This window comes from Mobula hypostoma, chromosome 1, assembly GCF_963921235.1.
Source record: "Mobula hypostoma chromosome 1, sMobHyp1.1, whole genome shotgun sequence".
Classification (NCBI taxonomy): domain Eukaryota; kingdom Metazoa; phylum Chordata; class Chondrichthyes; order Myliobatiformes; family Myliobatidae; genus Mobula; species Mobula hypostoma.
The window spans coordinates 128,709,578-128,723,744 of NC_086097.1; positions in this window are offsets into that span (position 1 = coordinate 128,709,578).

A 14,167-nucleotide genomic window follows, 5' to 3' on the forward strand; every position below is an offset into this window, starting at 1 on the left:
GGGATAGGGTTCCTCTTATCCTCACCTACCACCCCATCTGCCTCCGCATCCAGCACATAATGCTCCAAAACTTCCACCACCTCCAACGGGATACCACCACCAAGTACATCTTTCCCTCCCCCCCACTTTCTGCTTTCCATAGGGATCGCTCCCTATGCTACTCCCTTCATCCCTCCCCACTGATCTCCCTCCTGGCACTTACCCTTGCAAGTGGAACAAGTGCTACACCTACCCCTACACCTCCTCCCTCACTACCATTCAGGGCCCTAAACAGTCCTTCCAGGTGAGGTGACACTTCACCTGTGAGTCTGCTGGGGTCATATACTGTATCTGGTGCTCCCAGTGTAGCCTCCTGTATATGGGTGAGACCCAACATAGATTGGGAGACTGCTTTGCCGAGCCTGAAAATGCAGGATCTCCCAGTGGCCACCTATTTTAATTCCAATTCCCATTCCTATTCTGATATGTCCATCCATGGCCTCCTACACCTGTCATGATGAGGCCACATTTAGGTTGGAGGTGCAACACCTTATATTCCGTTTGGGTAGCCTCCAACTTGATGGCATGAACATTGATTTCTCAAACTTCTGGGAAAGCCCCCCAACCCCCCCTTCACCATTTCCCATCCCCTTTTTCCACTCTCACCTTATTCTCTGCCCACCCATCACCTCCATCTGGTGCTTTTCACCCCATTACTTTCTTCCAGAGCCTTCTGTCTTTTTCACCAGTCAGCTTCCCAGCTCTTTACTTCATCCCTCCCCCTCCAAGTTTCAGCTATCACCTGGTGCTTCTCTCTCCCCTCCACCCTCCTTTTAAATCTACCCCTCAGATTTTTTTCTCCAGTCCTGCCGAAGGGTTTCAGCCGGAAACGTCAACTGTACTCTTTTCCATAGATGCTGCCTGGCCTGCTGAGTTCCTCTAGCACTTTGTACGCATTACTTAGATTTCTAGCATCTGCAGATTTTCTCTTGTTAGTCTCATTTCCATGCTCTTATTTCACTGTAATCCTTCAGTTTATTTACCATCACATGCCCATCAACTTCCTTTTGATACTTTGACCTCTTACTTATATTCTGAGATGATTTACAGTAGCCAATTAACCTGCGAAGTGGATGGAAACAATGGCACCAGGAAGTAACACATGCTATCACAGGAAGAACTTGCAAACTCCACACACGCAGCACCTGAGGAACCCAGATACCTGGAGCTGGCAGGCAGCGGCCACTCTGTCATTGTGCCATAAGACCATCAGACCAAAAGACATAGAAGCAGAATAAGGTCATTCGGTCCCGCGAGTCTGCTCGACCATTCCATCATGGCTGATTTATTATCTCTCTCAACCTCATTCTCTTATCTTCTCTCTGTAACCTTTGAAGCCCTTATTAATCAAGGCCCTATCAACCTCCACTTTAAGTCTGGCCAATGACGGCCTTCGCAGTTATCTGTGGTAATGAATTCCACAGATTTACCACCCTCTGGTCAAAGAGATTTAAGCCATCCTGTAGCAAGGCATGGCATTCAGATGCATCTAACCTACTGGGAACGCAATAGTTTGTGTCTTCACAATCTTGATTGAGAAAGTATGACCCGGGGGAAGAATTGAAAGTGGAACTATCGGATATTTTAACTCTCCCTTGATTTATAGAGGTGATCCAAATGAGATTATCTTTATTTTGTGATGGAAGAGTCAGTCTCAACATATGTGTCCAAGCCTGTGCAACTTCAGCCCATATCCTCACTCACAAACATGAGAAACTCTTCAGGTGTTGGAGGTCCAAGCAACACACACAAAATGCTGCAGGAACTCAGCAGGCCAGGCAGCATCTATGGAAAAGAGTACAGTCGACGTGTCAGGGTGCGTCCCTCACTCCACAGGTTGAGCCAGAGCTAATGTAAGTTTGAGTTAAACAGAGGCAGATCGTTCTGCCATCCGAAACAGAGCCCGTCCCCTGAGCAGAGGCAGCAGAAATGACAAACCGCACACAACATTCTGAATAGGGCTCCTTGTAGGAGCACAGTGGGAGTCAAATCCTCTTTCACGTCATATTATCTGACAGATGTAGGCAGACCCCTGTCAGACAAAAAGCTTCCTGCACCTGGATACAATGAGCTGCCATTTTGCTGTCTTTTTCACAGTGTTGTGAAGCCAATTGGCCAGCTTAAATAGCATTACATGATTTTAAAAACGTTCTCTTGTATGCAAAAAAAAAAGTCAGCTGCAACAGCATTGCTACCGTTTGCAAGGCAGAAGTTGCACAACGTCACCAGTGGCAAAGAAAACAACAATGACAATGGCATTATAATTTTCAGATCAAAGCAAAGTATGTCTACCAGGTAAAAAGGATTACTTTCCCAATTAACATTCCAACTGTACTGGATCAAAGAGAGGGCTCTTCTGCGAAGATTCCTACAACGGCAGTCCCATCAAACACCCACAGCCCACCGATTTTACTGAAGCTGTACTACTGACTACACCTTGCTCATTTGAAGTAGTATTACAGTGAAAACATTTTATTGTTCAGTCTTGGAATAATAAAAAATTTGTGGCAGGGAATTATGCCCATTCAACCATGCCAGCAAGAATAGTCTACCAACGTTATTGAGCTCCCATTTCCTAGTCTTGCTGGTTAGTTTCACATGGACTGAGATACAGTGAAGAGCTTTTGTTTGCATGGCATCAAGACAGATCATTCCATGATTAAGTAGATCACGGTCGTATAAAAATAATAACTGAATGTGTGTCTTCTTTATGTTTGCTTCAATTTGCTGGTATAGCCCGGGCAAGTTCTGTGGATGGCACAGCTTGCAGCCACTGTGTCTCTGTGATGGATGGGGTACAGTCAAATGGGACGGTGTAGAAGTTCTCCAGCGCTGTAGGATCAGTACACATCCAAGCAAGTGAGGAATATTCCATTCAGGGCCCCAAACAGTCCTTCCAGGTGAGGCATCACTTCACCTGTGAGTCGACTGGGGTGATATACTGCGTCCGGTGCTCCCGATGTGGCCTTTTATATATTGGTGAGACCCGACGCAGACTGGGAGACCGCTTTGCTGAACATCTACGCTCTGTCCGCCAGAGAAAGCAGGATCTCCCAGTGGCCACACATTTTAATTCCACATCCCATTCCCATTCTGACATGTCTATCCACGGCCTCCTCTACTGTAAAGATGAAGCCACACTCAGGTTGGAGGAACAACACCTTATATTCCGTCTGGGTAGCCTCCAACCTGATGGCATGAACATTGACTTCTCTAACTTCCGCTAGGCCCCACCTCCCCCTCGTACCCCATCTGTTACTCATTTTTATGCACACATTCTTTCTCTCACTCTCCTTTTCCTCCCTCTGTCCCTCTGAATATACCTCTTGCCCATCCTCTGGGTCACCCCCCCCCCGTCTTTCTTCCCGGACCTCCTGTCCCATGATCCTCTCGTATCCCCTTTTGCCTATCACCTGTCCAGCTCTCGGCTCTATCCCTCCCCCTCCTGTCTTCTCCTATCATTTTGCATCTCCCCCTCCCCCTCCAGCTTTCAAATCCCTTACTCACTCTTCCTTCAGTTAGTCCTGACGAAGGGTCTCGGCCTGAAACGTCGACTGCGCCTCTTCCTACAGATGCTGCTTGGCCTGCTGCGTTCACCAGCAACTTGGATGTATGTTGAGGAATATTCCTTTACACTTCTAACTTTTGTCTTGTGGGTGGTGGACGAGGTCTGAGGTGACAGAAGCTGAGTTACTCACTACAGGGTATCCAAATCTGACCTACTCTTATAGTCATGGGATCTACGTGGTTAGTCCAGTTCACCAGTTCAGTTTCTGGTCAATTGTGACTCCCCCCCCCCCCCGCGGATATAAATGGTGGGGTAAATTAGTGATAATAGTGCCCTATTTAATTTAACTCGAGTGCTGTTGCTAGGTGACTAGAGTAGGCACTCTTGCCCCTCAATCAGAACATTCAGTCTGACACTTGAAATCAAACATGTGAGTTACATTGCATCTCGCTTTTGGAGGTCGTGTTATTCACGTGAAACATTACACTGTCACCACACCCTCTTAGATGGAAACAAGCATCAGAGTATAGGCCTCTCAGGTTACAAATACGTTCAGTTTTTACAGAGTCCATCAGTCTATTTTGCCTGTAAGTAGGAAAATACACAAAATTTTTTTGATTTGGTAACCATACCTCCATAGTATTTATCAAACACACATAAGATAAATAAGAAAGCATTACTAATAAAAGCAGGAACAAAAGGATCTGCCATTTGTCTGAATGAAGTTATGCTTATCAGACTTTTGAACAGAGTATCATGCGATCTTGCCCCTATGAAGGGGCATCTATAATTTGGGTGTTCATAACCTGGGGATGGCCTGCACACTATTTGAAGAAGAGTGGGAGAGTGATCTTTGGAGTGTTGTCCGACCCAGTATCTATCTTCCAAATGATATTGAGAAGTTATTATTTGTTACAATCATAATGCCAATTGTGGGAGCTTGCTGTGCACAAATTGGCAACTGCATTTATCTCACTGTTGTAAGACTATTGAACAGTCCCCTTGTACAATAAGATGGACTGTTGTCCTCACAATCTACCTTGCACCTTATTGTGTGCCAGCACTGTACTTTCTCTCTAACTGTAACACTTTATTCTGCATTCTGTTGTTGCTTTCCCCTTGTACTACCTCGCTGGACTGATGTGTTGTAATGATCTGTATAGGTGGAATGCAAAAGAACGGTTTTGTCTGGACCTCGGCATATTTGGCAACAACAAATCAATTTACCAACTTATCAACAGGAATTCTGCAGATGCTGGAAATTCAAGCAACACACATAAAAGTTGCTGGTGAACGCAGCAGGCCAGGCAGCATCTCTAGGAAGAGGTGCAGTCGACGTTTCAGGCCGAGACCCTTCGTCAGGACTAACTGATGGAAGAGTGAGTAAGGGATTTGAAAGTGGGAGGGGGAGGGGGAGATCCAAAATGATAGGAGAAGACAGGAGGGGGAGGGATAGAGCCAAGAGCTGGACAGGTGATAGGCAAAAGGGATACGAGAGGATCATGGGACAGGAGGTCCGGGAAGAAAGACAAGCGGGGGGGACCCAGAGGATGGGCAAGGGGTATATTCAGAGGGACAGAGGGAGAAAAAGACCTCCTGTCCACGGCCTCCTCTATTGTAAAGATGAAGCCACACTCAGGTTGGAGGAACAACACCTTATATTCTGTCTGGGTAGCCTCCAACCTGATGGCATGAACATCGACTTCTCTAACTTCCGCTAATGCCCCACCTCCCCCTCATACCCCATCTGTTACTTATTTTTATACATACATTCTTTCTCTCACTCTCCTTTTTCTCCCTCTGTCCCTCTGAATATACCCCTTGCCCATCCTCTGGGTCCCCCCCCCACCCCTTGTCTTTCTTCCCGGACCTCCTGTCCCATGATCCTCTCATATCCCTTTTGCCTATCACCCGTCCAGCTCTTGGCTCCATCCCTCCCCCTCCTGTCTTCTCCTATCATTTTGGATCTCCCCCTCCTCCTCCAACTTTCAAATCCCTTACTAATTTACCAACTTACCAATTTTCCTCTATGACAGTGACTGCTGTTCAAAAGTACTGTTTTGGTTGTGGATTTAAAAACGTAAACACGAGGAATTCTGCAGATGCTGGAAATTCAAGCAACACACCTCAAATTTGCTGGTGAATGCAGCAGATTCGGGCCGAGAGCCTTCGTCAGGACTGACTGATAGCTCTTCCTTCAGTTAGTCCTGACGAAGGGTCTCGGCCCGAAACATCGACTGTACCTCTTCCGAGAGATGCTGTCTGGCCTGCTGCATTCACCAGCAAATTTGAGGTGTGTTGCTTTGGTTGTGGGGTGCTATCGGATATACTAAGATTGTGAAAGCTACTGATTCTTCTTTTCATAGTGTGAAAGTTGGAATTGATCAAAACACTAAACTTGACTGGACATTGTGCTAAGGAGCCTCTGTACGCTCTTAAAGAGAAGGGATTTCTGTCTGCTTCATTTTCCAATTTCCTGCATGATTATCATTTATTTTATGGATTGATTTAAATCTCATCATTTCATCGTCATTAATTCTCACCATTTTACGAGCCCAGCATATCTGTCCTCGAAACTGTCTGCTTACTTTCCCACCAGCTTCTGACATTTTACAGTTATAGAGCTATACAGTTTTGCTGATGCATAAGAACATTATGAGATTTCCTGTCATTCTTCTGCACACTGAGAGTACACAAATAATCTGTTTCTTTCTTCAAGCAGCCTGGGTGATAAGTAAAGCCCACTATGCATCTTGATTTTGATGAGGGAAATCATTCCATATCTTTTTTAGCCAGAAATGATTTTCCATTTGGTAAAAAAACACCTGCAAAAGCCAGAATCATTCAGTTGTCCACAGATGCACTGTTGATTTACTCTGTCTATGTGAATGTGGCAATCTGACGTAACCCCTCCAAAGCACTAAATCTGAGTGTGGTATCATTTATTTAGCCATTGCCAGATCCATGTGGGCCCCTTATCTAAGAAAGTTTGTTTTGACATTGGGACGTTCATGAGAATGATCCCAGGAATGACAGGGTTAATATATGAGGAGTATTTGATGGCTCTCAGCACGTACTTGCCGGAGTTGTAAAGAATGAGTTGGGGGGGTGGGTGGCGGGAATCTCAGTGAAACTTATTGAATATTGAAAAACCTAGATAGAGTGGACAGGGAGAAGATGTTTCCTATAGTGAGGGAGTCTAGGACCAGAGAATACAGCCTCAGAATACAAGGGTGTCCCTTTACAAAAGAGATAAGGAGCCAGATGATGGTGAATCTGTGGAAACTATTGCCACAGATGGCTGTGGAGGCCAAACCATTGGGGATATTTAAAGTGGATACTGATAGGTTCCTAATTAATAAAGGTGTCAAGGCTATGGTGAGGAGAATGGGATTGAGAGGGGCAATAAACCAGCCATGATGGAATGGTGGAGCGGACCTGGTGAATGAATTCTTATGTCCCCAGTGAAATTTGACTGAAGTCCTACATCTAGCAGCCCTGGCAGTTTTAGAGTCACAAACCCTTGTATAGCACAAAAAAGAACTTTGTGGCCCACCACATCTATGCCAAACTTAGTGTCCAACTGCACACAGCCTAAAGCACATGCTCATATAAAATCCAACACAATATACATTCTCAGCCCCACAATACACAGTCTCTATAAAACACTCTCTGACCAATACTCTCTCACCCACTCTCCCACCCATAGTCTCTCACGCACTTTCCCAGACTCTCATGCATATACACACACTCAGACACAGAGAAAAGTAACATACAACCTTGCATGTATTCTAACACAGAACCTCTCCCGCACATACGACCTCTCACCCACTCGCGCATGTAAATTCACAGAAATGTAAGTTTGTGCATTATCCCACACAAACACTCCCACACACTCATGCACTCAATCATACAATCTCTTTTACTTATACAAAGGCTTTCACGCTCAAATACCAATGAACATCAGCTACTCTTCAAACAGCTCTGTTATCTTCATCAACTTGGCCCCAAATCAAAGGTCGTAACAGACATGAGACCTCAAAGAAATTAATACTGAAGGTCTCAATGATACCATAAAGAAAGCTATCCCAGAATTGCCTCATGTACAATCCGGGATCGTCCAACAAACATGAGCTCCAGGGGTGTCCACTGTGTCTGAACTACTCTGAAGTCCATAATTAATTATTTGCAAAAAGTCCTTTCAACCCAACAACAATGTCAGCACTAGATTGATGAGAATGACCAGGAGATCCACAGATAATTATCCACAACCGTTAGGCATTGATGACCCCACCAAACCTGAACAGAAAAGGAAAAAACAAACATTTGAAGGCCAAGATCAAATAGGGAACTCAGGACACAGAGGTAAAATGATTAAAGGCACAGAAGCACTGCTGGAAAGAATACTGTGACTCTCTTGCCATGAGTGCTTTGACTCCATACCAGAATAAACTATCCAGCCCAGCCTAGCCCATAACATATAAATAGTTGAGAAGTCCATATGCCAACAATAAATAACAAGGCTTTGGAGAAGATCCCTACTGAAAATCTAAAATTTACCAGGGAGGAATTTCAGTCTCAGACCTCAGCTCCCACATTCATGTCACTCTAATCCCTTGCCCACACTCCCTCACACTCACATTCACACAAACATTCAACTCCTCCCTGCTCCTTTGCTTGTGGTCCTACATTACCTGAGCAACTTGAAGTGATACTTCCAGCAGGGTCAATGAGCCAACAGTGGCTGACTTTGTATCGCTTTGCACAAAAACTATCTCTTCAAATTTAGTCGTACAGTGTAGGAATAAGCCATTTGGTGCTTCAATCCTGCACCCATGGTGTTGACTCCACTTATCTTCGTGCACCCTCACCCCATCCCCCAGCTAAGCACTAAATCACTGATAGTCCACTGGATTCAGCTCACACAGCACAAAAGAGGAAACTAGCCTGATGTCTTCTCACCTCAATGCCTTTAATGCTGCAAGATCCGGAAGCTTTAACTCACAGCCTTCTGTAAGACTAACATGATTCTAATGACTTTACAGAAACTGTTATTTTTCCAACATCAGATTAAAAGCAAATGAACCTTGGTTTTAGCCACAGGCAGCACTGGCGATACTTTGTGTGTGCAACGGTTTTCATCAATTACATGTTATTTACATTTTAACATAACCTAAATTGGCAATTATCATTTGCTGAATTGGGTAGAATAATAACTTTCTACTTTCACTGTGTTCTAAGTGACTCCAATAATCACAAATAACATTTAAAAATACAAAGATTTCCCTTTTAGTCAGCTCTGCTCTGTAGGTATTACAAGCCTAGTTGATTTCTTAAATAAATATCTGAAAATTAGACCACTGGAAGCTCAAGATCCTTACAATAAAAATAAACAGCATTCATATCACATTGTTAACTCAGGAAAATAATCAAAGGCAGGCTATATGAATACTATCAGGAAAAATATAACCACCATGATACAGAAAGGACCAAAAGACTGGACAAAGAGAAAAGTTTTAAGGAATTCTATGAAAGGGATAGGGGGAGGGAATTCCTACGAACAGGACTAAGATAGTGGAAGGCTGTCAAAAGCAGAATGATGAAAATTGGGAGTTTGTAAGTGAAGGAGAGCAGGGAGCTAAAGGCAGGTAGAGGGAGAAATTAGGAAGGACAAGGCTATGGAGGGATTTGAACTCCTAAAATAAAATGTCATTCTGGGATCTGCTGTAGGTCAGCAACACAGGAGTGATCAGTGAAGGGGACTTTCTCCCTTATCAGTACTTTATGATCCTAAAACGATCAAATATTTCTTATAAATGTTTACCCCTCTAAAGCAGAACTGCTCTTTACCACTTTGCAATACTGTGTGATTGATTATGCAGTGAGGTACTTGGGATCTGCATTTAATACAAGGCTAAATGGCTGTGAATGTTGTTAAATTGACAATGTGAAATATTTGCCCTGAAAACCAAAGGGGCACTCCACTAAATGGAGCCCCCAGTTTCCATTCCAGAGGTCAGCATTAACAGGCCTTGCATACAATACTATCTCCTCCAAACCCTCAAACTTGTTTGAATAAAAGAAATTAAAGTGAGTCTTTGTATTACCATTTTACACTGTGGAGATCTCAGTCTTAGGCCAAGTCAAGAGGCTGTGATAATTTTGTAATGATGTCGTTGCACAAAGAGCCTATTTGTTCATGTCTTAAATAGGTCCCCTTTTATTTTTGCACTCCTAGTATAGGAAAGGTCAGCATCTGGCGTGTTATCGTGAGAACTTAATGAAAGTTTTATAACTCTTGAAATGTTTATGACCCTCACACTTAGTGGCTTGTCTGTCCAATTAATGGCTTATTATGAACTAGCTTACGAGAGGCTGCAACAGAGGGCTGGACTTCAGCCAGCTGCATAGCTTAGATGTAAATAATCTGTTGCTCCTGTTTGCCTGGCTCTTCTCTTTAGGGTCACAGATCAATAGAACAATATGATTCAGAAACTCTTATCTGGGAAGTAATTTGTCTCCAGGGATCAGTGGTGAACTGAGCAATACTTGAAACTTTGCTGTGAGTTAGCAGTGATTAATTTTGGCATTAGATGTTATCGGCATAGGATACAAGTTCCTAAGTGCAAATAACACCAACAATCTGAACTGGTCCTGCCATGTGGACACTGTGGCCAAGAAAGCACACCAGTGCCGAAACTTCCGCAGAAGTCTAAGGAAATTTGACATGCCTCCAGTGCCACTCACCAAGTTTTTTATAGATGTACCATAGGAAGCAACCTATCTAGATGCATCACAGCTTGATAAGGCAAGAGCTCTGCTCAAGACAGCAAGAAATTGCAGAAAGGTGTGAACACAGCCCAGTTCTTCACACAATTCAGTCTCCTATCCATTGATGCTACACTTCATATTTCCTCAGAATAGCCAACTTAATCAAGGAGCTCGGTCATTCTGATATCTCCTCCTCCTAACAGGCAGAAGGTGCAAAAGCTTAAGAACACATACTACTGGGCTCAATGACAGCTTCTGTACCACTGTTTCAGACTCTTGAACAGATCTTTTATACACTAAAGTTGATCTCTTCCATCTCCCAACTGATCTCATCATGTCATTTGCACTTTATTTGCTTAATGGCCATGTACATTCTCTGTAACTGTAATGCTACATTCTGAACTTATATATTTACTTTTGTACTACCTCAGTGTACTTATGTATAGCGTGATGTGTATGAACAGCATGCAAATAAAGCCTTCCATTGTATCTCAGTATACATCAAAGTGATAAATCTATAATGAATTAATTATCCATTACTGCATAGAAGGAGACCATACATCCATCATAAGACCATAAGATACGGGAGCAGAATTAGGCCAATTGACCCTTTAAGTCTACTCCGCCATTTCATCATGGCTGACCTAATTTTCCTCTTAGCCCCAAACTCTTGCCTTTTCCCCTATCCCTTCAGGTCCTGACTAATCAAGAACCCATCAACCTCTGCCTTAAATATACATAAATATTCGGCCTCCACAGCTACCTGTGGCAAAGAACTCAACAGATTTACGACTCTCTGGCTAAAGAAATTCCTTGTCGTCTTCGTTCTAAAAGGATGTCCCTCTATTCTGAGGCTGTGTCCTCTGGTCTTAGACTTTCCCACCATAGGAAACATCCCCCCACATCCACGCTATCAAGGCCTTTCACCATTTGATAGGTTTCAATGAGGTCACCCCTCATTCTTCGGAATTCTAGTGAATAAAGGCCCTAAGCCATCAAACACTCTTAATGTGACAAGCCATTCTATCCTGAAATCATTTTTGTGAACACCCTCTGAACCTTCTCCAGTTTCTGCACATCCTTTCTCAGATAAGGGGCCCAAAACTGCTCACAATCCTCCAAATAAGACCTCACCAGTGCTTTATAAAGACTCAATATTACATACTTGCTTTTATTTTCTAGTCCTCTTGAAATGAATGCTAATATCACATTTGCCTTCCTCACCACAGAGTCAACCTGCAAATTAACCTTTAGGGAATTCTGCACAATGACTCGCAAGTCCTTTTGCACCTCAGTTTTTTGTATCTTTTCTCCAATTAGAAAATAGTCAATCCTTTCAGTTCTTCTATCAAAGTGCAGGACCATACTCTTCCTGGCACTGTATTCCATCTGTCATTTCTTTGCCCACTCTTCAAACCTGTCTAGGTCCTTCTGTAGCCTCTCTACTTCCTCAAAACTACCTGCCCCTCCACCTGTCTTCATATCATTTGCAAATTTTGCAACAAAGTAATCAATTCCATCATTCAAATCATTGACATATAGTGTATAAAGGCTTCCTTTATTCCCACTCTTTGCCTCTTGCCAATCAGCCACTGCTTTATCTATGCTGGAATATCTCCTGTAATACCATGGGCTTGTAGCTTGTTAAGCAGCCTGATGCGTGGCATCCTGTCAAAGGCCTTCCGAAAATACAAGTGCACAACATTAACTGAGTCTCCCTTTGTCTATCCTGTTTGTTATTTCTTCAAAGAATTCCACCAAATCTGTCAGGCAAGGTTTTCCTTGAGGAAACCATGCTGACTACAGCCCATTTTATCAAGTGCCTCCAAGTACCTTGACACTTCATCCTTAATAATTGACTCCAACATCATCCCAACCACTGAGGTCAGACTAACTGGCTTATACTTTCCTTTCTTCTGCCTCTCTCCCTTCTTGAAGAGCGGAGTTACTTTTGAAACTTTCCAGTCATCTGGAACCATTCCAGAATCTAATGATTCTTGAAAGATCAATAGTAATGCCGCCACAATCTCTTCAGCCACCTCTTTCAGAATCTTGGGGTGTACACCATCTGGTCCAGGTGACTTACCTATCTTCAGAACTTTCACTTTCCCATGATTCTTCTCTCTACTTATGATAACTTCACATACTTCATGACCCGACACCTGGAAATTGACCATACTGCTAGAGTCTTCTACAGTGAAGAATGATGCAAAATATTTATTCAGTTTACTGGCCATTTTGTTGTCCCCCATTACTACTTCTCCAGAATCATTTTCCAGTGGGTCTGATATCCACTCTTGCTTTTCATTTACACTTTATATATCTGAAGGAACTCTTGGTATCCTCTTTAATATTATTGGCTGGCTTACTTTTGTATTCCATCTTTATCTTCTTAGTGACTTTTTTAATTGTCCTCTGTTGGTTTTTAAAAGCTTCCCAATCCTCTAACTTCCCACCAAATTTTGCTGTATTATATGCCCTGTCTTTAGCTTTTATGTTGGCTTTGACTTCTCTTCTTAGTCACGGTTGTGTCATCTTTCCTTTTTAGGATGTATATATCCTGTGTATTCAAAGTTGCTTCCAGAAATTCCAGTCACTCATCATGCCTGTGAACATTGAAGATGTCCAATTGTTTTGAGTCCATTGCTCTTTTCTCAGAATCCTGTAGATCTCTTATCCAATTCCTTCTTGAACCTGCATTCACCACTTATTTGAATAATATGTTTAGAGCATAACAACACAAGGCAATGGATATATGTCTCACCTCTGACTTTGTATTTGTCAACTTAAATCTGTGTCCTTTGGTTACCAACATCAAAATATGCTTCTCAGTGGCCAGCTTACCTTCCGAAGGATTTCTGTTGCAGCCAGAAACAGATCTAAGTCTTGTGTGAAGCAGTTCAGAGTATGGATGTCCTTTGCACAAGTCTGTGAAGACAAGTGAAATTAATTTAAATTTGCCAGTTTGCAAAGAGGTATGCAGATGTGCCTGTAATACTATGGGGTACGTAGGACTGTAAGCTCACATTGTCCATTTTGGTTTTGGATGCCATTGCCTCTGCTTGCCACCACCTTGTGTTTTATTACAGGGTTCATATGTCACTGGTGACACTGGCATTTATTGTCCACATCTGATCGCCCCCAACCTTTCACCATCACTGGGCCAACTTCCTGGCTCTCTGACAGTGTTAGGGGAGTGAGGGACAGCCATCAGACAGGTCCTTATGGTGGTAAATAATGCCTCTGAATATCTGAATTCTGAATCTTCAAAGCTGAGTTACAACCTTGATCAAGAAATTTTAGTTAGTTCTTGCAGTAACATCAAATAACATTCACCATTAGATGTAGGTTAATCAACAACAAAATGTGAAGAATGGATTTACATTTCCAAGTTACACTCACATACATTAAATGGTTACTTTACCAGGCACACTTATACACCTGCTCGTTAACACAAATATCTAAACAGCCAATCATAATGCAGCAACACAATGCAAACACAGAGGAGAGGTTCAGTTGCTTTTCAGACCAAACATCAGAATGGGGAAGGAATGTGATTTAAGTAACTTTGAATGTGGAATGATTATTGGTGCCAGATGGGGTGGTTTGAGTATCTCAGAAGCTGCCGATCTCTTGGGATTTTTATGCACAGCAGTCTCCAGAGTTTACAGCGAATGGTGCAAGAAACAAAAGTCACCCAATGAGAAGAACTTCTGTGGGTGAAAATGCCTTGTTAATAAGAGAGGTCAGAGGAGAATGGCCAAACTGGTTCAATCTGACAGGAAAACAGCAGTAACTCAAATAACCACACGTTACAATAGTGGTGTGCAGAAGATTATCTTTGGATGA